This window comes from Crocuta crocuta, unplaced genomic scaffold (assembly GCF_008692635.1).
Source record: "Crocuta crocuta isolate KB4526 unplaced genomic scaffold, BGI_CrCroc_1.0 scaffold61, whole genome shotgun sequence".
In the NCBI taxonomy this organism is placed as follows: domain Eukaryota; kingdom Metazoa; phylum Chordata; class Mammalia; order Carnivora; family Hyaenidae; genus Crocuta; species Crocuta crocuta.
In genome coordinates this window covers 806232-833273 of record NW_027528369.1, presented here as the reverse complement: position 1 = coordinate 833273, position 27042 = coordinate 806232, and the positions used below count along the sequence as shown (strand labels likewise).

The following is a 27042-nucleotide window of genomic DNA, read 5'->3' as shown; positions in this document are numbered from 1 at the left end:
GGAGGCAGAGAGAGGTAAGGTGTGGGGGAGGGGCACTCAGGGAAAAGGTCCTAGAGTAAGGTGTGCTTGAGCACTCAAGAGTGAAAAATAGGAACCTACTGTATATTCAAGGACCTGAGGGTAAAGCAGAACTTATCATGTTTCCTTTTATTTGCTGCACATCAAAATATTAGAGATGTGACTACTGGATGTCTTGTTAACATGTTTCATTCTTCCGGTTTAATACAAAAAAGCCTTATTCGGGGACTTTACCTATTTAAGTAATATTGACATTGATAATTATGTAAGTAATATGTAATCATTATAAAATTCATGAAATAGGGTTTAATGGATTCTTAAATCCATAATGATCTAATATCCAATAGCCATTAAAATGCAACATCTATTACATAACACCCCAAGTAAGAATATTAGCACATGTTTTTCTTTCCCCCATTCTTTCATCACCCACCTTGAGGCTGTAAGCTCAACAAGGGAAGTGGTCAGATCAAGGATATAATCAGTTGCTCATGAAAGGGAACTCACCATCCTCTACGTAGGACCTCAAACTGAGTCAATACAGCATATTAAAAAAGAATCACATGACAACAACATCCTATCCTAATGTATAATACTAACTCCTGCTTGTATTAGAGTATGATTCCCAAGTTACTCACTACATTGTCTTTAGAATGAGACTTCTTTTTAATTCATTTTTTCTTGGGATGAGTCATTGTTCCATTCCATACATCTCTCTTTTTCATCCAAAACATTTATTTCTACATACCGTAATTTTTGTTGGCTTGTTTTTACTTTTAATTTTCTCTGTATTCTCTGTAGTTTGGGCCAGTAACCTGAATGGGTGGAGTTCTCTTGGTCACCAGTACCATCTACTATGCTTAGGTTAGAGAAGAATATTCTCATATTTTGAGCAAGAGGGCCTGTTGGTCGACACATGCTCTGGCTGCATGTTTTGTGTCTTGGTGTCATTTATCCAGCACAGCTCTGCTGTCCACAAAGGGCACCTCTTACTCTTGCAGCCAGTTATCTACATGGAAGAATGATCTGAAGACATCTGAAATAATTGCCTTCCATAAATAATTCAGGAAATTCCTGGACCCTCAGTGGGAATTGTTCCCAAGGCATTATTTTTAAAGCCAAGCCAACTCTTCCTCCACATTTCACTTCTCAGGATGTAATAAAACTCCAGCATACCATTTCTACCTATTCTACTGGGTTCTCACTTACTATTTATTGAGCATGTGAGTACTTTGTGTCAGGCATTCTATGACGGTATTGTTATTTAATTCTCAGAGCAACCTACTGAATAGAGGATAAGTCATATACAGAGAGTCTGAACACCTGGCTGTAGTCTGCAAAGCAGGAGGAGGCACGGTGCTCTTAACCAGGACCAACAGTGCCCCTCATGTTGTTATGATAAATGGAAATCAGTAGCTCTCAATGGATGTAGAAAAGATGGTGCTGATAGAGGTAGGGGACCCCTAGAATTTAGCTACCAGGCAGTAGAGCCAACTTTCCTCCTTCAGGTTAACAAAGACCATGTCTCTGAAGTACAGGGACATGATGGGAATGGTGAATGGGTAATTATGGGTAATTCTTTCCCTCCACTGTCCTTCCTAAAGCGTACTATTCTTCCTAAGGATCTATCCAAGTTTGGAAGTTGAAAGTCTCCTGAGGTCTAATGCTAACCAAGCATCCTCAGTCCTCTAATTACTACAACTGCATATCTCTCTGTATTTTTGTCATTTCTTAATTTTTTTAAGTTTATTTATTTACTTTGGTTGAGAGAGAGAGTGTGGGGGGTGGGGGGGAAGGGCAGAGAGAGAGAGGGAGAGAGAAGAATCCGAAGCAGGCTCCTCACTGTCAGCACAGAGCCCGATGCAGCGCTTGATCTCACAAAGAGTGAAATCACGACCTGAGCTGAAATCAAGAGTCAGATGCTTAGCCGACTGAGCCACCCAGGCACCCCATATCATTGTTTTCTACGTAGAAAAGTTGGGATAGAGTGAATGAAGAACCCCCAGCTGGTCATCATTTTAACCCGACATTTTGACATTCGGAACTTTGTCTATATCAGTTTATACCTCTGGGAAAATGCTGATTATTTTATTTTGTGTCTTGCCCTTTCTAGTTAATTTCAATGGTCTATATATATTTTTAATATAGAATTTCATAATCTTTCTCTAGTATTTTGACACTCCTTGATAGACCAGTATTTTAAAAAATGAGCACATGAGAGGAGCACAGTAAGGAAAAAAGAATCAGCATGATTCTGGTAAGTTAAAATTGGATCATCAATTCTCATCAGGAGAAAGAGGCACCTCTCACTGACCGCTCCCTCTTCCCAGCACCTCTCACTGTTACAGCTGCACTACCCAACTTGAAACATTCGCAGTTAATTGACCTTGAACATTTCAATTTCTCACCTGTGGTGAAAAGGTACTACTGATATGCAAATTAAGCTATATCATTAACGAGGTACACCAATAAAGTAATGGAAATTCAGATGCTCCTGGGCTTTACCAAGTTAAATCACCCCCAGGGAATCCAGAGATTCCCCACAGGGTCTGAAGCTGTTTAGCTCTGCAGATGCACATGGTCTAAGTGTGTGATGGAGTGATATGCTTGTTCTCATTCTGAAACAAATGTCGAAGACTAATATGGAAAATGCAAACTTATAGGTGTAGATATAGATACAGATCTAGGTAGAACATGGCATACTTTGGTAGTGGCAGCCTATGGTGACAAGTAGGAATAACACCAACATGAAATAAAAGCTGACCTTACGTTATACCAGCCATAAGGCCACCACTTAACCATGTAACCTTGTGGAGCCATGCTATTGTTGTATTTACTTTTTTAATGGAAGAAATGAGGGCTAACTCCAGCCAGTGGTAAAATCTGAATTACTATAAAATAAAAGAATTCCTTATTTATTAACCAAACCTTTTAGCTGCTGGTCAAGTATTATTCGTCTTTAGTGATGCTTTTAATATGCCATGTGATCGCCATTACGGTAGGCCAATACCTATAGACCAAAGACAATCTCTTTAGAACCCCATCTAGTCCATGGTTACTGACACTTAACCCACAAGATAAAAACAAGAGTCTTGTCCCCTCAGCTCTATTTCTTCCTATTCCACCTGCTCTTTTCTCCTTCTTTGGCCTCATCACTAAAACTTGGCATAATAAAGTGTGATAAATCTATCCCAACAAAAACACTTGTTGATCCTTCATAGCACAGCCTGAAAACTCACATTTAAAAATAAAAATCCTCCCAACTGATGAGACTTTTAAATTAAATGTTGTAGCACTGCTCTGAGAATTAATTTCAAAAAGCATATTAAAGTGCCTATTGATTTCTCTCATATATAGCAAGCATGTGGGTACATGGTAGTTGTGATGTTTTGAATTAGAGAACAATTATTATTACTATTGACTCTAAATACAGATTTATGATCACAGCACTAAATTCAGCTTTGAAAATATTTAGTTCCTGAATGACCACAAACACAGCATCTCTTGCCCGCCAGTTCTATTTTTTTTTTTTAATTTTTAAAAAATGTTTATTTATATTTGAGAGAGACAGAGTGTGAGCTGGGAAGGGGCAGAGAGAGAAGGAGACACAGAATCTGAAGCAGGTTCCAAGCAGTCAGCACAGAGCCCGATGTGGATCTCGAACTCACAAACCAAGAGAGATCATGACCTGAACCAAAGTTGGACGCTTAACCCACTGAAGCACACAGGTGCTCCTGTGGCCTACCAATTTTAAACATCAGTTTCCTGGGGAACTTGCTTTTATAAACTATGTGGCTGTGAACTGTAGGGAAAGAAAAGCAAACTATAAATTGTCTGGTACCTTTTTATGTCAAATACTCTACTAGAAATTTTATGTACCATATTAAGCTTAATTACTAAAATTATCTAGTGAAATGAAATGTTTTAACACCTCTTCTTTTCAAATAAAACTTAAAAAAAAGATTTACAGAGGCAAATTTTCCTAATATTATGCAAATTAAATTTTCCCAATGTTATACAAATCACTTCAATGTGGATGAGAAATTAACTTATTTTTAAAATAATTTAAATCTCTGTGAGGGTCTCATTTTAAAAGTCACTTCCTTCTCAATTCTTTACCCCTGAAATAATTATACAAGTGTCATTGCCCATAGAGGGAATAATTTTATTCCAAGAATATATCTAAATAATTTATTCAATACTATTTATTTTTCTTTAATTTTTTTAGAATATTTATTTTAACTAGGCTCCACATCCAATGGGGGGCTTGAACTCAGTACCTTGAGATCAAGACTCACATGCCCTACCAATGAGCCAGGCAGATACTCTTCTTCAATATTATTTAAATATCAATAACTGGCGGGCTGAATTATAAATTTAAGATTCATATATCTCATTTGTCAGATATCAATAATAATTAGTTCTGCTCACAGAGACACATTTTACAATTTCAGGAAAGTGAAAAGAAAAATTGAAGAAAAAAATACTCTTGGCTGAAGCCTTAAAATAGCCTCTATTCCCTACTAGTATTAAAAAGGGCATGTCTGCCATTCCTGGTGGTCATCAGTGAGATGATGTGGCATAGAGTCTTGTCAACTTTGTAAAGGTATAAACTGCTCAGAAAGAAGGAGCCATGAAGGGGGGAAATGGTGGGGGAAAGGGAGAGAGGCAAACCATGAGAGACTCTTGAATGCTGAGAAACAAACTGAGGACTGATGGATGTGGGGGGGAGGGGGGAGATGGGCATGGAGGAGGGCACTTGTGGGGATGAGCACTGGCTGTTATATGGAAACCAATTTGACAATAAACTATTTGTAAAAATAAATAAATAAATAAATAAATTTTTAAAAAAAGAAATGTATAGAAATGCCAAGAAAAAAAGAAAGAAGGAGCCATATTTCTTTCCCAATATTTAAAGTGTAGAAAGACACAAATGTTCAAGGACACAAAGCACAGTGAACACAGTTGAATGACAGTCCTGGCCACCATTAGACCACATACATTTCTAAAAACAGGATTAGCTTAATTAAAATTGTCATAGGAAAGTTTCCTTCTAAGATACTTACTTTTTTTCACATGTGATTGCAACTAGATATCTCCCAAGAGTCTAAGTTTGCCTGGATCATTTTGCTCTTGACATTACATTACAATAATGTAAGGAAACAAAAAGAACATTGTGCCAATATTTGTTTGGCTCCCTTAAATGGACTGTAGTGTCACAATTTAGAACTTTTAACAACTTTGTGTTATCAGCTTAGTTTTTGTTTTGTTTTGTTTTGTTTGTTTTTTTTCTAAAAGGAAAACACGAAGCTATAGATGCTGTGATTTGCTGGTCTTTTTTTTTTTTTTTTTTTTTTTTCACAGAACACTCTGGAATCCTGGCATTGCGTCCCCTGGCCCCAGGGACTGTTACAGGGTTGGATGCATCACCTGAGCCAGGCCCGTGCAGTGGTTCCAGGAGTCTGCTGGGACTCCTGAAGAAGAGATCCTTTTCTCTGCTTAGAAAGCTAAAAAGATGGGACTTGGACATCACATTGCAATAGCAATCTTTGTGGAAAGGCTGAGTGAAGCCAACACAGAGGGAGGGAGAGGTGGGAGATGAAGTGAGACCAAGCTCTGCTGGCACAGTCAGTGCCCCGGAGTCCGTTCCTGTGCCTTCTAGTGCCATGAGCCACTAGCTGCCTCCTTCACTTGTGCCGGACCTGCTGCGGTCCGCTGCTTCAGTGATTTTCCTCTCCCTCCTGCCTCATTATCTTTTTCTCTTTAGTGGATCACTCCCAAGAATGTACCAGCATGCCGTTATTTCTCTCTTTTTTTTTTTTTTTAAGAAAAAAGTTTCTCTTGACTCCACTGTACTTTTTTCTGCTATTCATGTTACCATTCTTCGAATAAGATGTCCATACTCATGCTCTGCAATTTTTCTCATCTCTTTCTCACTCAAGCCACTCCAACCAGCCTTTCATTCCTCACCACTCAGCTGAAGCTGCTCTTGCCAAGATTATCACAGAACTCCATGTCACTAAATCGAATGCTCAGATTCTGGCCTTCCTACCAGCTGGCCCACCAGAGATATTTGAATATTCTGGCCCCTCCTAATGCTTCGGTATACTTCGTTCACTTAGCTTGCAAGAGCTCCCAGCTGACTGGTTGTTCCTTCACAGTCTCCACTGCTAGTTCTTTTTATCTATTATCACCTCTGAGGGTTGAGATGCTCCAGGGCTCAGTCCTTTGCCCTGGTTCTTTTCTGTCTCCGTGCACCCCTCATGACCTCTCTTGACCTCCTGGATTTAACTATTACCCACATATCAATAATGCCCTGATTTACTTCTCCACCCCACATCTCCTTCCTGAACTTCATTCAACTTGATATCTGTAACATGTTCCAAACCAAACCCCCTTCTTCCCCCCAATCTTACTCTGTTCACATTTTTCCCCAGCCCAGTTCATGACAATTCCGTCCTTCCTGTTTCCCAGAACAGCAACAACAAAAAAGTCATTCTTGACTCCCCTCTTTCACCATATTACCAAAACAACAGAAAATGTGTTTGGCGCTGCTCACCTCTCGAGCATCAGACTATTTCCTCATCTTCATTGGTACTTCTTTGGCTCAAGCCACACGAGTTTACCCTACATTCTCGCAAAGGCCACCAATGAAGTCTCTCTGCTTCTTCCTTAGCTCACGGAGGCTCCATTCTCCATGTAACAGGTTTAAAATATCCCTGTGTTCAAAACACTGCAATAACTCTCCACTGTACACATAGTGAAAGACAAAGTGACCGCTATATGGACCACAGGATCTTATCTGATCTGCCCCCTTGTACCACTCCCATTCCTGTCTGCCCAGGCCCTCTTTCTCCCAGCTCACTCCCCACCAGCAGCAAGGGCCTCCCTCCCTGAGGTTCTCTGCACAAACACCAGTCATTCTCCTACCTCCCAGTCCCTGCTCTGTGAAGTGATCCTTTCTGCCTGGAGTGCTCCTCTCTGAGATACACTGGGCTAACACCCTGCCACCTTCGAGTCTTTGCTCAGATCTGATCCTTCCCATAGAGGCCTGTATCCCCTGACCTCCCTTGTCACAATTTTTCTTACGCAACAATCCTGTTCCCATTTGTCTTACCCAAAACCACTTTTTCATTTTTTGACAGGAATTGACAGAGTCTATGATTTTCTTTTACACATAACACACAATTTTCTTGTTTACTACATGTATTCTTTATCTTTTATCTTGCCCTACTAGAACACAAGCTCGATGAGGCCAAGAGTCTTTGCCTGTTTTATTCACGGATAGATCCTAATTGTCTAGCACATGGCCTGACACACAGTGGATGCTAAATAAATATGTACTGCATAAGGAATGAAATGAGTCTGTAGCCATACAGGTATAATAAGACTGTAAATTCATACACCAAACTAGTGGCAAAGTGGAAACTGTAGTCAAATGAGGTTTCTTTGCAGTGAGGTATTTTGAGTGAGGTTCTCAGAGAGAAAGCTCAAGTACACACACATACACACACACACACACACACACACACTGATAGCCCCAAAGTTACATAGTTTAACCACTTGTAAACTACATTTCCTAGATGTATGTAGGGCTTTGTTTTTAGATTTTTGATACAGTGAAAAAGATGCTTTTCACATCATTTCCCCAGAAAGGCTCTAAATTAATAATACCTCACTCAGTTCTCTGAGGTTTCAGTTCTTTGCTGTTGATCCGTTTTTCCCTCGCGGCAAATTGGCAGACTGACTTTCCGTCCTACTTCATGTATTGCCAGAGCAAACATTTCTGAAATCTTTAATAATTCAGTGGATTGAAAAGTAAATATTTACACCCCTTCTCTGTTCGGGCATTTTGATTTGTATATTTGATTTGCAAATTTTGTGACAGCCAAATTTACTCTGGAAAGCTGGGAAAAAGTTATAAAAACACTAAATTCCATGCCAGCAAGTTTTATTTCACTCAAATTAGTCATTTTAGGAAAATGACTTTTAGCACATGATGTCTAGAAATTCAAATGATAATCAGGCCTTGCTCATGTTTTGCTTTCTAAACCCATTACGATGCTTTTCTAAAAGTTTCGATTTAGATCTGTTGCAGGGAGGCAGGTCATTTCAGTAAATGACATCATGCATCAAAAAGAGCATAGTGACAATATCCCAGAGGTTTAAAAACCATTTTTTGCTTCTGTACTGTCCTTTTTTTTTTTTTATCTTCCTTAGCCAGACAGAGATGATAAGCTGTCATGAGCCAAATGTCCTCATATCACTCCTTCTGGGTCAACAAACTGAAGTCACTCTCCTGTACCAAGAGACATCATTTCCACATAATGACTACAAAAGGCGGCGTTACTGGAGCACAGTATATCAAAAAGGTAAAAAGTGCAAAACCAATCCCAAGCATTTGATTGATTAAATCATTTAATGCCTTCTCAGTTTGTAAAAACAGCTAAGACATATTAAGATAACATCATATTCCCAATTACAGAGATATGTTTACCTCTAGGCTTATGTACTTGTTGAGTTCAGTCTTGAATATACATCCTTTATTTAACTCCATGATTCATTCCTTTTTAAGTGATACTTCATTGTGGAAACTTTTAGTTTACAAGCAGCAGGAAAAACTATCAGTGATGCTTGCGACCATGACAGTCTTAACGTTTACCTCAGCTTGACTAAACTTTAGACAGGGTCCTTCCTGACGACAGCTGCCTGACTTCCCTTTTCTTAGAGCATTTAATTTAGGAAACTTCCAACTATAAATTATTTTCTGTCCCCCTTGATATAAATCTTCCTCAGGCCTCTTTCCAGGTCTATAATCCAAGAATGTCTTTCTCAAGGACCTGAGTCATCCCTTGAAATGTAGCCATCAGGAAAGATAGTGCCTCATTTCCCAGTCTCTGTGGGAGGGTAGGAGCCTAACTTCTGTAATCACCAATTAGCAAACAGAAACTTCTGATCACAATGACCAACTTCCCCCCTAATGTTCTCCAGTGCTTTTCTACTCTCTCAACCCAGGGCTTACAAACTCTCCTACTTTTTGTTTCCAGAGTTGGGTTCAATATCTCTCCCTTATTACACTAGTCTTGACCTTCACTGCTATAGTACTGAAAGTCTATTTAATATATAGTCTATAATATTTATAATTTTATCCAATCCGTGCATATATTTTTTTGTTTTTTTAAACTGTATTTATTATTGAAGTATAGTTGACATGCAATATCACATTAGTTTCAGGTGCACAATAGTGATTCAACAATTCTATATATTACGCAGTTCTTACCATGATAAACATAGTCATCATCTGTTACCATATACTGTTGTTACGATGTTATTGACTAAATTCCCTACGTTGTACTTTTAATCTCTGTGAATTTTTAATTTTGTAACTGGAAGTTTGTTCTAGTGCAATTTTTCTTTGGCAGGAGATAACTGGGGAGGGGGTTTTAATTGAAACAAAGTGTTTTTCATCTTTCTGCCTAATGAATTATATTTTCCTGAAACCATTCCACAATCAGAGTCCAGGAGGAGAAGATAAAGAGCAATGCTTAGAAGTGAATGAGGGTCTGACTAGAAGCTCACTTGAGGAATTCTTCATGGTAGTGACATCACCCAGAGACAACTGCACAGCCACTCCATCTATTAACCAAAGAATATCACAGCCAGTTTCAGAGAATCTGAATGGAAACAAGAGGTGTCATGGGCTTCCTTTAGCCTTGGCCAAGAAAACAACCAAGGGATGGATCAGCCACTAAAACTGGCAGTACATGTCAACAAACATGTAGGGTTGGACCAACCCAACTGCACTCAGCAGATATCACTGACCTGGTATACAAGGATCCAAACAATGATCTAGTGGTAAATACCAACACAGCAACCAACATATGCCAGGGGAGCTGCTACCCAGCCATGCCATGTATCATCTGAGTTCCTCATATGCCAACTACCACTTTGGAAAGAACTAAAGGTAAGATGAGGAAGTCAGAAAGTCTGATTTCAGCTCAGGTCATGATCTCACTGTTTGTGAGATGAAGCACCACATCAGACTCTGTGCTGTGAGTACAGAACCTGCTTGGGACTCACTCTCTCTCTCCATCTACCCTGCACTCGCTCTCTCTCTCTCTCTCTCTCAGCTAAACAAAAAAAAAAAAAAAATGAGCTTAAAAAAAAGTCTGAGCATTTATCTGGAAGGGACTGACACAATCAAAGGAGGCTACTCTATCCAGCAGACACCAGGGGGCTTGACGTGACCTGATTTGTGGGCACATATGGGAAAGAGTTTCTAAACTAAAAAGCAAATAGAATCTCCCCACCTTAAAACAATACTCACCAGTGCTACCATGTTGACAGTACTGAAAAATATGTAGGGTGTTTCCATGTTATTCCTCAACTCACATAACCTGCAAACTCAGAGATTTAAAACTGGCTGAGAGAATCAGATCCACTAATATCTCAAATCTGAATGATTAACATACTATAGTATCTTTATGAGTAAATGTTTGCATGCCTAATATCCCCAAAGCTGCCAATTATGCATGCAAAGTATGATTTTATAAAACTACATGTGGATTGTGACGAACAATGGTATTTGCATGTGCAATTGGGTGGTGAACCAGGATCAATGTTTCTATCTGATTCAAAAAACATTCTGCCATATGTATAGATTGTACACTCCAGATCTGCACTCTAGAGCAAAATCACTCAACATTCATTTAGCACCACAGTAGTACTGGGACAAGTTAGACACAGAAGCAAAAAAATATATACGTATAATATATATAATTATTATATTATATAGATATATGCGTGTGTGTACACACACACAGACACACACACACAGCTTTTAATAGATATGATGTTCCCCAATAGCATGGGGGAGCGGGATACAAAGAGAGTTTAGTGTCTGAAGCCAGCTAGTACTATATTCCCCCATTAACACATTCAATTCTAGAAATGCCTTCAGTTGCAGGCCCTTTCGCTACACAAATGAATTGCTTCCTCTAACATCCAAGCACCCTAGCCAGCTCCATCTGGCTCCTGGCCTATGTACAAATAGAGCAGCGCACAAGAGTTCTGTTTTTAGGAAAAATACAGAGAAAAAATATGCTGTTATGGGGTTTATGTCAAAAACATGATACATTACCACTAATTTTGCCAGTGACTGACAGACATTTGGATTTTTTGAGTTAGGCTCAATTACTACATGTATTTTAAGTGATTTCTTTACCTCTTTATACAGAACAAATCAAGCTTCAACATATTTAATTTGGGGATATCGTGCTCAAAGACTAAAGAAAACAAATAGATCCAAGTGTAACAAACCACTGCTGGTGATTTTTCCCATCAAGCACTTTTGTTTATTAATCTGATTTTAACCTATGGTTATAAACTTGCAATGTTGGCAATGAGAAAGAAATAACTTCTAAAAATGACAGACCACTAATTGTTCCATATTAGAAAGAGCAGGCCATTTCCCTGGCTTGACCGAGATAAAAATCATCTCAGTCTGAGGGAGCAGAATCCAGTCTGTCAGGATGCAAAAGGTGGGGAAGTGCAGGCAGCTGAGGAAAAAAGCCCATCATTTTGCTCTGTTTATCTCCATCTTATTTCTATTTGTAATGCATAATGGAAAGTTCTAAATTGTCCTTTTTGATAGAAAGAAGGTTGCTTCTCACAAAGCAACCTCATTTCCACTCAAACCAGTGAGGCCTTTCACACGATTGTCAGGCCACCTATCATAGTTCATGGCTCCCAATGTATATTGATCCATTGAGTCATAATAAAGCAATGTTTCCAGCTGGGAATGAGAGTTAATGCAAACATTTTCTAGATCAGAAAAGACGGACAAAAAAAAAATAGGTCATGCTGCTGCCTAGCCAATTTCAAATTGCTTCTGGCGATACTGTGAATCTCATCCACACACCCCTGCATTTTCCACACACTCTTACTACCAAGGAGAATGATAGCAACCGGCAAAAAGCATCCCAGCAGAATCAGTTCAGCGCATGCTTATGATGATGGCTACATTAACTGTAAAATGCAAATCCCTTTGATAAGCACAATGGAAAGTCAATTACCACCATGGATTCTTATATCGCAGTTATTATTACTTTGCTGTATTCTTTTCTGAAAATAAAAAAATAATAATAAAGAGCAATTTGCTGCTGCTGTTTGGAATGTACCTTCAGGATTCAGAATTTTCCATCTTCATTTTAAAAATTATCACAAAAGGGGCACGTGGATGGCTCAGTTGGTTAAGCATCTGTCTCTGGGTTTCTGCTCAGGTCATGATCTCACAGTTCGTGAGTTCAAGCCCTGCATCAGGCTCTGTACTCGCAGCATGAAGCCTGCTTGGGATTCTCCATCTCACTCTACCTCTGCCCCCTCCTCCCACAAATAAACATTAAAAAACTAATTTACCACAAAAGAATTTTTTAAATTTTAATAAAAATGAATGAATGAATGAATGAATGAATTGAAGGGGTGGAGGGAAACTTTTGTAGGTGATGAATAAGTTTATGGCCTTGCATGGTGATGGTTTCATGGATGCATTTTTTTAACTGTTTTATTTGAGTCCAGCAGACAATGTTACATTAGTTTCAGGTGTACAACACAGTAATTCAACATCTCTATACCTTATGCTGTGCTCACCTCAAGTATAGCTACACCCACACAACGCTATTACAGTACCCCGAACTATATTCCTTATGCTGTACCTTTTATTCCTGTGACTTTTTCAATCCACAACTGTAAGCCCATACCTCCCACTTCTCTTCACCCATTGTGCCCATCTGTCCACCCCCTTACCTCTGGCAACGATCAGTGTGTTCTCTGTACTTATAGGTCTGATTCTTTTTGTTTGTTTATTCATTTGTTTTGGGCTTTCTTAGATTCTATATATGAGTAATCACACGGTATTTGTCTTTCTCCATCTTTTTTCACTTAACATTATACCTGCTAGGTCCATTCATGTTGTCACAAATGGCAAGATCTCATCCCTTTTTATGGGTGCATAATATATATCCCATCTTATTTATCCATTCTTCTATAGATGGACACTTAGTTTCCTTCTAGATCTTAACTATTGTAAATAGTGCTGCAATAAACATAAGGGTGTCTATATATATTTAAATTAGTGTATTCAATTTCTTTGGGTAAATACTCAGCAGTGGAATTACTAGATCATTCAGAATTTCTATTTTTAGTTTTCTGAGGAATCTCCATACTGGTTTTTTTTTCCACAGTGGCTAGACCAATTTACATTCCCACCAACAATGCGAGAAGGTTCCTTTTTCTCCACATTCTCACCAATAATTGTTATTTTTTGTCTTTTTTAATTTCAGCCATTCTGACAGGTATAAGATGATATCTCATTGTAGTTTCAATTTGCATTTCCCTGATGACTAGTAATACTGAACATCTCTTTTTAAATATTTATTTATTTTGAAAAAGACAGAGCATGAGCATGAAGGGGAGGGGCACAGAGAGAGGTAGAAAGAGAAGCCCAAGCAGGCTTCACACCGTCAGTGCGGAGCCCAAGGGGGGGCATGATCTAACAAACTGTGAGATCATAATCTGACCCAAAACAAGAGTCAGATTCTTAGCCAACTGAGCCACTCAGGCACCCCTGAGCATCTTTTGATGTGTCTACTGGCTAGCTGTAGGTCTTCTTTGGAAAAATGTCTATTTAGGTCACCTGCCCATTTTTTAAATGGACTGTTTGGCGTCTTTTGAGTTTTTGTTTTGTTTTGCTTTGTTTTGTTTTGGTGTTGAGCTGTATACATTCTTTATAGATTTTGGATATTAACCCCTTATCAGATATATCATTTGCAAATATCTTCCCCCATTCACTATGTTGCCTTTTTGTTTTTTATTAATGGTTGCCTTTGCTGTGCAAAAGCTTTTTATTTTGCTGTCGTCCCAACAGTTTATTTTTGCTTTTGTTTCCCTTGTCTCAGGAGACGTATCTAGAAAAATATTGCTGTAGACAATGTCAAAGAAATTACTTGCTGCCTATCCTCTCTTACAGGATTTTTACGGCTTCCAGTGTCAGATTTAGGTCTTTAATTTTGAGTTTAGTTTGTGTATGTTGTTAGAAAGTGCTCCAGCTTCATTCTCTTACATGTAGCAGTCCAGTTTTCCCAGAACCACTGATTGAAGGAACTTTTTCCTCATTGTATATTCTTGTCTCCTTTATCATATTTAGTTGATCATATAATTGTGAGTTCATTTCTGGGCTTCGTATTCTGTTCTACTGATCTATGTGTTTCTGTGTCTGTGCCACACTGTTTTGATTACTACAGGTTTGTAGCATATCTGCTGGAACTGTGCTCCCTCTAGCTTTGTCCTTGTTTCTCAGGATTGCTTTAGGTGTTAGGGTCTTTTGGGGTTCCATACACATTTTAGTGTAAAAACTCCCTTGGGCCAAAAGGTGAGGGGTTTGCAAATGAGGAAATATCAACCACTGTTTGATCTCAAACTCTATTCTGGTAAAAGGTCAGGGGTTGAGCAACCTAGCTCCTCCTGGCTCCAGCAAGTCCCTGAGATGTAAATCCTTAACAAACATTGTGATTAGAATGGTCAAACATGTTCTTCAAGCAACTGTTAAGCAACCCCCACCTCTAACCGCAAAATTCTCACTTCTATACACCAGCTTCGCCCCTCTCCCTATATAAACCCTGAGCTATAGCTTGGAGCTGGGGGGGGAGGGGGGCGCTCTTCTGAAGACTTTTCAGGTGCTCCGGAGGGGCCATCTGGCTGGACTAAAACAAACCTGAATAACCAACTCCTTTTGTGTTCAGTGGGCTTTGTTCTCAGTGATTCTCCTTTGGAAAGGGAGGTCTAACATTAGTATTATTTGTTCTACTTCTGTGAAAAATGCAATTGGTATTTCAATAGAAATAGGTAATTCAGTTGCATTGAATTGATTATTTTGGGCAGTATGGATCATGGGCATATGGTTATCAACAAGCTCATCAAGTTGTCAACACTGAATATGTATGGTTTTTGTATTTCATACCTCAAAATGACTTATAAAAATTAGCAATTTGTAATTTCAGGAAATATGAATGCAATATTTCCAGAGTCAGCTTGGCTCAACAGTCAGCCATTAATGTCAACAACTTTATATTTTATTTAAAGGCACTGATTTTCAGAAATCAATAAACTCCCAACACACAAAAGTGCAGATGGCTTCATAGGCAAACTTACCAAACATTTAAAGAAGAGTTAATACGTGTTCTACTCAAACTATTCCAAAGAATAGAAGAAGGAAAACTTCCAAATTATTCACATGANCAGCAGAAGTGATTTCATGCAAAAACTCCTGAAATAAGTAATCTGGAACTGCATAACTGCTATGCAGGTTTCCCCTTATATCTGAAAGAGCATTTTTATGATACCTTCTGTAAGCCTACATGGCTAAAGCAAAAAACAATTAGCTTTAATTTATATGGGAAAATTTTGAGTAATCTCTCCTAGGCTTTTTGGGTAATGTAGGAACACCTTCCTAAGGGAAACACAAGATAAAGTGAGATGCAGCACAGATGCTCACAGGCACAGATGAAGCTATGGTAATGCTGAGATGCCGAGTGTGGTTCTCAGGAAAGGACTTCGTTTCACCTCTCTTGGGGTGTACACTATCTCTATCATGGCTTGCTCAAAAAACAAAACAAAACAAACACCACCCCAAAAAAAAAAAAAAAAAAAAAAGACCAAAAAAGAAAAAAAAAAAAGAGAGAGAGAGAGAACTATAGGCCAATATCTCTGATGAACATAGATGCAAAAATCCTCAACAATACTAGCAAACTGAATCCAAAAATACAGTTAAAAAAAGTCATTCACCACGATCAAGTGGGATTTATTCCCAGGATGTGAGGGTGGATCACTATTTGCAAATCAATCAAAGCAATACATCACATCAACAGGAGAAAGGGTAAAAAACAAAAAACCCTATGATCATTTCAACAGATGCACAGAAACCATTTCACAAAGTACAATGTCCATTCATGATAAAAAAAAAAAAAACTTCAACAAAGTAAAGTTAGAGGGAAAATACGTCAACATAATAAAGATTGTATGTGAAAAACCCACAGCAAACCTCATCCTCAATGGGAAAAGCTGAGAGCTTTTCCTCTAAGGTCAGGAAGAAGACAAAGATGCCTACTCTCTTCACTTTTCTTCAGCATGGTACTGGAAGCCCTAGCCCTAGCAATTAGAACAGGAGAAGATATAAAAAGCATCCAGATTAGCAAGGAAGAAGGAAAACTTTCACTATTTGCAGATGACATGACACTATAGATAGAAAACCCAAGACTCCACCAAACACTAGTAGAGCTGATGAATGAATTCAGTGAAGCAGCAGGACACAAATCAATGTGCAGAAATCTGTTGCATTTCTATACACTAATAATGAAGAAGCAGAAAGAAATTAAGAAAACAACCCCATTCACAACTACACCAAAAACAGTAAGATACCTAGGAATAAACCTAACCAAAGAGGTGAAAAACCTGTACTCTGAAAAACTATAAAACACTGATAAAAGAAATTGAAGATAACACAAAGAAATGGAAAGGTATTGTATGCCCATGGACTGAAAGGACAAATATTTTTAAAATGTCTATACCACCCAAAGCAATCTACACATTTACTGCAATCTCTATCAAAATACTGACAGCATTTTTCACAGAACTAGAATTAAAAAATCCTAAAATATATACGGGAGCACAAAAGACCTCAAACTGACAAAGCAATCTTGAAAAAGCAAAGCTGGAGGTCTTGCAATTCCTGACTTCAAGTTACATTACAAAGCTGTAGTGATCAAAACAGTACGGCATTGGCACAGGTCAATGGAACACAGACTAGAAAACTAAGAAATGAACCTCCAACTATATGGCCAATTAATCTTTGACAAAGGAGAAAAGACCATCCAATAGGAAAAAATCTCTTCATCAAGTGGTGCTGGGAAAACTGAAGAGCAACAAGCAAAAAATGAAACTGGACCACTTTCTAACAGCATACACAAAAATAAACTCAAAATGGATTAAAGATCTAAATATGAGACCTGAAGCCATAAAAAGCCTGAAGAGAGCAAAGGCAGTAATTACTCTGACATCAGCCATAGCAACATTTTTCTATATATATCTCCTAAGTCAAGGGAAATAAAAGTGAAAATAATCATTTGGGACGACATCAAAATATAAAGCCTCTACACAGCAAAGAAAATAATCAAAATAACTAAAATGCAACCTATGGAATGGGAGAAGATAATTGCAAATGACATATCCCATAAAGGGTTAGTATCCAAAATACATCATGAACTTACAAAACTCAATACCCAAAAAGCAAATAATCCAATGAAAAATGGGCACAAGAAATGAACAGATATTTCTCCAAAAAAGATATCCGGATGTCCAACAGATAATTGAAAAGATGCTCAATACTACTCATCATCAGGGAAAAGAAAATAAAAACTACAATAAGATATCACTTCACATCCTTCAGAATGGGTAAAATTAAAAAAAAAACAAAAAAAAAAAACAAGAAAAAACAAGTGTTGGTGAGGATGTGGAGAAAAAGGAACTCTCTTGCACCACTGGTGGTACTGCAAACTGGTGCGGCCACTGTGAAAAACAGTATGCAGATTCCTCAAAAAGTTAAAATCAGAACTATCCTATAATCCAGTAATTGCATCAATGAAAATTTACCCCCAAAAGTACAAAACACTAAGGGCGCCTGGATGGCTCAGTCAGTTAAGCATACAACTTCAGCTCGGGTCTTGATCTCACAGCTCGTGACTTCAAGCTCTGTGTTGGGCTCTGTGCTGACAGCTCAGAGCCTGGAGCCTGCTTCGGATTCTGTGTCTCTGGCTCTCTCTGCCCCTTCCCCGCTCATGCTCTGTCTCTCTCTCTTTCTCTCTCTCTCCCTCTCAAAAGTAAACATAAAAATTTTTTTAAGAAAAAAACCCCACTAATTCAAAGGGATACATGCAACCTTATGTGTATAGCAGGATAATTTACAATAGCCAATTTATGGAAATGGCCCATGTATACAGCAAATGATGAATAGATAAAGAAGAGGTAGTATACATACAATAGAACATTATTCAGCCATAAAAAAGAATGAAATCTTGCCATTTGCAGTGACTTGGGTGGAGCTACAGTATAATGCCAAGAAAATAAGAGAAAGACAAATAACATATGATTTCACTCACGTGTGGAATTTGGAAGTAAAACAAATGAGTAAATGAAAAGGGAGAGAGAAGGACAGATCAACAAAGACTCTTAACTACAGAGAACAAACAGTTAACAGAGGGGGAAGGGGAGGGAATGGGTGGAACGGGTAACAGGGATTAAGGAGTGTGCTTGCTGTGAGGAACACACAATGATGTACAGAATTACTGAAGCTAATATAACACTGTATGCTGACTATACTGGAATTAGAAAAATAAAATAAATCAGATCTTTCCTATAACAGATGCATAACTGAGAAGACTATTGTGTGATGCTATATACCCTCTGTACAATTTTTAAGTCTATCATTTTTACAAAATTATATGCAAGCTTGATATAAACTCCTAGCATTTTACATTCCTTTATATAAACACAGGAACAATATGATGGTATGGACACTATATGGAATTCCCAGGTAATACACAAATTGGGTTCTAATAAGAAATTCATGATTTGCATAATTCTTAGGAGATTATGCTTTCAAAAAAAGAACAATAGCTTTTTGCTGTTGCTAGGCTGACATCCTGCATCTTTAGAATAGAATATTTGTCTAGGTCAATAAATGAGCTGAGACAAACCCATCAGGAAACATCTCTAGATCAGAAGTCATGACCAAATCACTTAAAACAAACCCTTCTTCTTTAGCTCATTTCCTTTCCTCAGCCCCTTTGTCCAGTCTTTTTCAGTATCCTTCACAGAGCTCCCTTTCTCTACTTTTGTTTAAAAGCTAATACAAGTCTCCTCTCCTCTTTTACATTTCAAAATTCTCAATAGACTGCATTTCTCACGCCTATGGCTGCAATGATTAGTTTTTTGTTTTTGGATGATGACGTCTGAATCTTTATTTTTAAGCTCTGACTTTCCTTTGAAATCTGTAACCCGAATCCTGAATGTTTCCTATAGATCTATTCATGGATGCCCTATAGATATCTCCAGCTCACCATTCCAAAAATGGATGCCTTACCTCCTGTCAGAACCAGATGGCCACATCATCCCAATCTTTGCTCAGACTGAAATCTTAAAATCACTTCTAATTATTCCCCTTCAATAACAGAAATAGAAATTTCTACATGTGTAGAAATCGCCAAATCTGGTTAACGTTAGCTCTTAAGTGATGTTCATTAAGGCTTTTACCTTTTCATGATCCTTACCTTGGTTTGAGCCCTTGGTATTTCAACCACACGGTTAAAAACTTACTTTCTACATTTGTTAGCTGCTTAGGGATATAATCTTGATGTGCTCGCTTCGGCAGCACATCTTGAATTGGGTAAATAAAACAATGAAAAGAAATGAAAGCATTCTAGAGATTTTAGTGAAGTGACATTGGCAAGGCTTGGTCACCTGTGGGTACCCCTTTAGATATCGGATGTTGGTAGGGCGAGGAGAAGCTTATAAAGTCAAGGATGATGGCTTGGAAAACTTTCTAGATGGTGACGCTGACAGTAAAGTCATCAGTGGAAGGGAAATTTGGGAGATGTAAAATGGAAGCAACAGGAATCCCGAGGAAGCACGGAAGATACAGGATACCGCGCAGTGATTCACGGGAGAAAGAGGGGCAACTCTTTCAGGCCAGTGACAATGAAGGAAGCAAGGCCAGTGGGATGTGGCTACATTTACAGGCTTCGGAGAGGAAGACAGGCAATTGTGCTCCTGCCTGATGTGCTACCCTTCTGGAAATCTTCAGTATGTGCCTCCTAAAGAACCGATCTGTTTCTGTCATTTCCCAGAGTTGCTTTAGTAAAAGCAAGTTGAATAATTTTTCTGGTAACAAAAGCAATCCTTTTAGGCATGTCACTTAACACAACTTCAGTTTGGCATTGGAGGCACTGGGGCCTCACAAAACAGTACAGTTTTCTATGAAGTCTATTCCCATTAGTCACAAGTTCGCTGGACTCTCTTTCCTCCATCTCCCTGTGGCGGCTCACATAGCACCTTCCCCGCAGTCTGGCTTGCTGTTTACAAGAACTTTGTAATATGAAAGAACAGAGCTTATATGTTTGTTAGATTAATAATTAAGAATCAGACTCCATATTAGAATACCATTGTCACACTTAAGTCTGACCTTGTAAAAACTCTTGTGAGCTGGTCAGACATAAAAGGGAGGCTTGCCATTAGTTGAGCTGTTACTGTTCGAATAAGGCCAAACTCAGAGCAACAAGAACTAAATTAGATGCTGAGGTGACTTCAGAAGGTCAAAGGTCCGTAAGAGTTTTGCTTTCTAGTAACAAAGGAAAAATTATAGACTTTTTTAATGAGCAAAGTTGACATTTCAAAGGATCTTAAACTCTTTCTGTCATTTCTTGTATAAGAAATAGTTCTGATTAATTCTCATCAATCTTTTTTTTTTTTTTTTTTGGAGTATCTGAAATGTGTCTTGAATTCCAATGAATAAATGAATATTTGGGGAATACTGATTTAATAAAGTGTCTTTCTAAAAATTTTTTAATGTTTATTTTTGAGAGAGAGAGAGACAGAGTATGAGTGGGGGAGGGGGAGAGAGAGAGACAGACAGACAGAATATGAAGCAGGTTCCAGGCTCTGAGCTGTCAGCACAGAGCTCAAAGAAGGGCTCAAACCCACAAACTGTGAGATCATGACCTGAGCCGAAGTTGGACACTTAGGCAACTGAGCCACCTAGGCACCCCATAAAGTGTCTTAATTAAATATCTTAACATTTAAATTCTTGTGGTTTATGTGTCGATTACGAAGTGGTTAGATTTTATGTTTTTGAATGATGTCAACACTATTAAATTTTCCTCATACCTTTTAAAAATAGGAAGAAGGCAGAAATAAAATGTCAAAAAAATTGAATCCGGGAGGGGCTATGAAATTTAGGATGTTTCTAATTCTTTTGTTTTAATAGTTTACTGTCAGGATGTTTCTAATTCTTAATTAGAACTATAAAAGCACAAGGAAATAGAAGGGTATGAAATATTACCTTCTTTAAAAAATCTCTACATGTCATCCCTCATAACAAAGAATATAGAATTTATCTCCCTCATCACACAGATGGGTTATGCTTTTCAGTGCTGGATCACAGAGAAATTTTTCAGAGGAACCTACTGTATATGAGAAAATATCAGTATCACTCTCATCACCACCATGAATACCCAAACTAGGGAACCAAATGTGATCACTATATCGGTGCATACAGAGTCAAAGTAAATGCTAGGAATGACTCAGGATCACCAGCTATGAATAGAAGTTGCCCACATGTTCTATTATGTGCTTCCCTGTCCTGGCTCACTCGATTCTCACAACAAGCCTATGAAATGGAAACTATTATTTTTCCTAATTTAGACAAGAAGATACTGAGGCAAAGTGAGGTAGCCACCTGTGAAAGGTCACAGAATATACTAAAATCCGGTAAAGCCTCGAACACAGTTGACTCCAGGGCCTGTTTCTCATCACAGATGATAAGGCTTCCACCTTCAAGAAGTTTGCCTTTTATGAAACGGTAAGCGGACACGAGAGCAAGTGATGCATATTATATGAGGAATTGAAACAGGATATACACTAAAGAAGTTTAGGATCTGGAGAGTATCACTGGCGGAGTGACTGGGGAAAACAGAAACATTCCATTTAGGTTCTAGGGTAGGATTCCGATGGTCAAAATGGAGGGTTGAAGCCCTTCAAGCAGAGGAATGGTCTGAGGGCAGACAGATGCAAGGCATATTTTTCAGAATGGCAGTAATTGGACTGAAGGGAGAGAGAGGGCATGGAGAGGGCAGTGGTCATTAAGGCAAGGACAAGAAAGAGGGGCCAGATTGTTGAAAGTCTTTCATTCAAAGCTAAGAAAACAATGGTCAAATTTTCAGCCTCTGAGGACCACTTAGCATGTGTTTTGTGTTGGGCACAAGTATGGACCACCAACTTCAGATAAATTAATATCAAAAAAGACCAGCTACAATTTTAAATGTATAGAATAACCAGTATTTAAGGTCACTAATAATATGCACGCTTATTCCCACTGTTCTACGTGAAGATATTATTTGCAATCTTTGACCAAGCTGTACCAGACTAATTGGATAGTTTGACCTGTTTGGGCCACTTCTGTAGCAAGTTGCTTTCACTTCTCACTCTTGATATTTGCTGTATAAAATATTTTAATTCATATTGGTAAGTCACTGAGAAAAAGAGAAGATTTTGCGGATCTGTTAGAGATTTCTGTATATTTTGATCAAAGATAGACATTGAATGGAGAGCTGTTCTCTTTTTAGCATAAAATCAAACAGTAGGGCAACCAACATATCCAACCCCAAAAGCTGGAAGTTTGAATGTTTCAGCTTGGGANGGGGCTTGAACTCACAAACTGTGAGATCATGACCTGAGCAGAAATCGAGAGTCGGTGTTTAACCAACTGAGCCACCCAGGTGCTCCGGGATGTACATTCTTAATTCACTTACTTGTTGTATGTGGTTCTAGAAACAAGCTTTTTAAACCAGGGCAAAGAATTTAGCTGTATTGTGAATATACAAAACAAACAAACAAAAACAACAACAAAAAACCCACCATATTTATAGATTTATTTTTTAAAATTTAGCAACAAACAAGTACTGGGAGCATATCAAACTCTTTGTTCAGGTCTTTTGCATCATAGTCCAATTTGTAAAATATATTCTAATACTTTTTTCCCCAAGATCATTATATGTTGGCTCAGAGGAGATAAATTCAGGTAAGCGGTATGCTGGTAAGTGTTTTATATGTTGTTTCCTGGGGAGGGTCCAGGGGAGGGAGTCCTGCTTTATAGCATTTGTCAATTCCTGTGGTGTAAATGTTCCCTTGATGGCAGATTTCAAGCTCCCAACCTGACACTGCTGAGTTGGGAAGAGCTGCAGACAGCAGGCTCCCACAAGCCAGCAGGGTACTGACCGCAGCTCAGATAAGCGACTTGGGCAATGCTAGAATCATATCGTACTCAGGAATTTCTGTTACAGCCTCGGGTATGAAAAATGCATTTTCCCCCCATCTCAATCTAATTTTCTCTCTTGAGTTTCTATTCTGTCAAATGTAGAAAATCAATCTCATCATTTCAGAGAAACTCAGTCTGGTTCATGGATTACTCAGTCAAGTCAGGATTTTATTTCTGTCACCTTCAGCTTCAAAATGCTTGCAGGGGTCTGTCTCCCCTCCCACCAGTCCTGTGAGTAGGGGAGAGGAAGACCACCTCCTGGTCTTCTCCACACACATTCAAGCAGCCTCCCCTCCCCTCTGCTCCGTGGTGAATGGCCAGGGGCGGGCCGTGCTTTATCAGGGCATTCGGGTGTTCTTCCTCCCTCCCATCCCAGGGGTGACCCTTTGCCCACACCCACTGCTCCACCCCCTGCCTTCTGCATCCATTCCAGGACCCACAGCAGCCATTGATTCCCCTCACATGCCACTGGGGGCGGCTACGGGGTCTCTGCCACACTACTATCTCTCCACTTCCGGCAAGAGGGTGAGCTGGTGACTTGTCTTGGGGCCAGCAGGCTCCCCTCCATCACCTACCCTACTCACAGCCTTCACATGCAGATGCCTGCACGTGAATGAAGGGCTCTGAAACATTTCCCACTGCGGACTCAACCTGAGGCAGGATTTCAGGGAAACGGAGTCTTCATACTTGTTTGCTTATATCCAACCCTCTTCCTCCCTTTCCAAACCCTTCTTTTCTCTTCCCATCAGCAGGACATGAGGAAAAACGATTCCTTCAGGCTGCTCATTCCACTTTAAGTCCTTTATATTCTAGACTTAAAAAGTACTCACTTAACTTTGTTCCCAAGCTGTGCAGTGACCTCCCCTTTCCTTAAGCCTCGGGGGACATGTGCATCTCAGAGACGGGAGAGGAGAAGGAGACAGGTGTGGAGGTCATATCCATTTCTGCTCCCCAAATCATCCCAACACAGACATATCTCTGAGAGAATTATTATTGTCATTAAAAATGTTTTTGCCTCCGTTATAGGAATTTATATGCTCACCTTTCCCAACATGAACCAGCATGCTTTCATGCAGAAAGGCAGAAAGGACTGCCCACGTGTCTGCACAATAGAGCAAACTCCTACTCCCACTTCCCAGTGACTGCAGTTTGGTGAGGCTGTGACACGGACGCCTATTACTGTCTGCTGACCATCCTCTGTGAATGAAGCCTCTCCTTTCTGTCCAGTGTCACCTGGGTCCTGCTCCATCGTATTGTCCAGTCTGCAACACAGCACACCAGATGGTCCAGAAAAAGTGTTTCTCCTACAGTGGGTCACCAAGGCTAACCAGACAGAAAGATCAATGAGCACTTTTGCTCTTATGTAGGCTGAAGCAGGATTAAGACTCCATAATCAAGGTAGTTCTTACACCGAAGAAAGCAGGAGGCTACTAGCATTTTCTCATAATAGGTACTCTTCCACATTCAGAGCCACTAAAAAAAATACAGGTTTTGATAGTGTCCTTTGCTAGAGAAATTCTGCAAACAGCTTATACTACTTTGCTTCCCAGAGTATCAATAATGAGACGAGAGTTTGCTATAAAGGGTGCAACTTGGATGCATACGTAGTTCTGTTCTTTTCCATTATAGAAAAAATCCTTAACACTCACATTAGAAAACACTAGTTTATTTCTGTTTGTAACTCTACTGATATTCTCTATTTGTGGAGACATTATTTGCATTTCTTTTGGCCCTTGGAGCATATTTAAAAGAGTTGATTTAAAGTATTTGTCTACTAGGCCCAATGTCTTTGCTTTGTCTATCCAGTGCTTTCCTTATTTAGATGCTCATATGAAATCACCACATTCAAATACTCACATATCCTAGCTTGTGTCTATTTATTTTTGTCTTAAAATCATGGCCGGCTTCTTATATTTAAGACATTGTTCAAATTTCTATTTCTTACTTTTTTATTACATTTATCCTTTTATGCATCAATGAGCTCTTTGTGTATTTGTGCTAACCATAGAATTAATGCCATATAGTATTTATTAGGTTTATTTTGATTAAATAATTAGATGTGGAGAACAAAACAAGCATTAGCACACAAATTAAGCAAAGATGGGTTAGTTAAGAGAAACTATACTCTGTTAGTAAAGGGTAGACAATGCATAGGTTACCTTACAGCTTAATTTGGAAACACTTGTGAGTATTTTTATTATTTTTTCTTTAAAAATTAATTACCAAATTATAATAATTAACTATAATATTTAAATAATAAATAATATATAATTAACAAATTATAATAAATTAACTACCAAATTATCTGCTCAACCACTGCAGAATATTAGCTGGACTTCATTGTTTTTCTATCTTTTTTTAACGTTTATTCATTTTTGGGAGACAGAGCATGAGCAGGGAAGGGGCAGAGAAAGAGAGGGAGACACAGAATCCAAAGCAGGCTCCAGGCTCTGAGCTGTCAGCACAAGGCCCAAAACGGGACTCTAAGTCACAAACTGTGATATCATGACCTGAGCCGAAGTCAGGCGCTTAACCGACTGAGCCACCCAGGAGCCCCATTAGCTGGACTTTAGAAAGCACATTCAGAAACTTCCACACGTGCAAGGAAAGTGGCATTGAAAAATCTTAAACAGGCAAAAACATGGTCACAATTGCACTTGAAAATTTATTTTTGCTGAGGAAAGTCTGAAAATTACATGACCAGTTATGGGTCTATTAAAATAACCTTGTAACAAAATCCCAAAACTGCATTAGGTTAGTAGCTAATCTGAAAAAAAAAAAAAGGAATATGAGACAGAGATTGCAAACCATGCATCCACAGAATTTATCATCTTCAGGAAGAGAGATCAAGAGAAAAATAAAAGGGGATTCTAAGAATGTTAAGTCATGGCGATTAAGATAACCACCAGGAACCAGAGGAAGAAAAATAATTACAAGCAGAAGCTGGCTTGGAGGTGATATATTTAACTTCAGATATGTTGAGCTTTTTCGTACAGACAAGACATCTAGTAGGCAGCTGGAAAATTCTAGCAGGCAGTTGAAAATACAAGAAAGGAGATTGTTAGACATGTTTCTCCTCCAGCGCAAATGTGGGAATTGTCTGCACAGGCCTCCTCCTGGAGGCCCTGGCAGTGGATCAGCTCATTCTAGGAGGGCATGCACAATGCCAAGGTCAAGGATGAGGTTTTAGAAAAACTCACATAAACATTCTCATTCTGGCACAGAATCTCTGGTCCTGTTTTTCATTTTTATACAGTCAGATATTTTTATATAGTCTATTAAATCAGTTACATTTTATATGGCCAATTATATAGTCCATCTTACATGTGTCCCTTTTATTTCCTAGTGTTAATATTCATTACATGTCAACTTTTTTTAAAAGGTACAAAAGATAAGAGAAAAATAACAACCCTCAAATCACTTAAATAGGATTTGGGGCTAGCTTTCTACTTAAATTATTAGACCTTTAAGGACCTGACAATTCCCACTGAGGGAGAAAATCTTTGATATAAAGTCCTGTTTGAGAAGAAACATAGAGAAATCCTTACAAAATCGTGTAATTTTCCCACATCTTTTCTCGTGGAATTACATCTACAGGGCAGTTTTCAAAAAGGTTACAGTTAAAAATCAAATGAAATAATTTATGGGAACAGAAATTGCAGATCATTAGACAGGAGATGATAATGATAGACAGACGGACATAGAATATATGAAGTGATGTTAGCAAGATGACAGAATAGGAGGGGCGCCTGGGTGGCTCAGTGGGTTAAGTATCTGACTTCAGCTCAGGTCATGATCTTGCAGTTCACAAGTTCGAGCCCCTCGTCGGGCTCTGTGCTGACAGCTCAGAGCCTGGAGCCTACTTCGAATTCTCTCTCTCTCTC

At 38.8% G+C, this 27042-nt stretch overlaps 1 protein-coding gene across 3 annotated transcripts in view; it reads right to left on the bottom strand.

The window, feature by feature from the left end:
* CNTNAP4 (contactin associated protein family member 4) overlaps positions 1 to 27042 on the bottom strand; it is a 250798-nt gene that overhangs the window by 178063 nt on the left and 45693 nt on the right. The gene's annotated exons all lie outside the window — the stretch shown is intronic.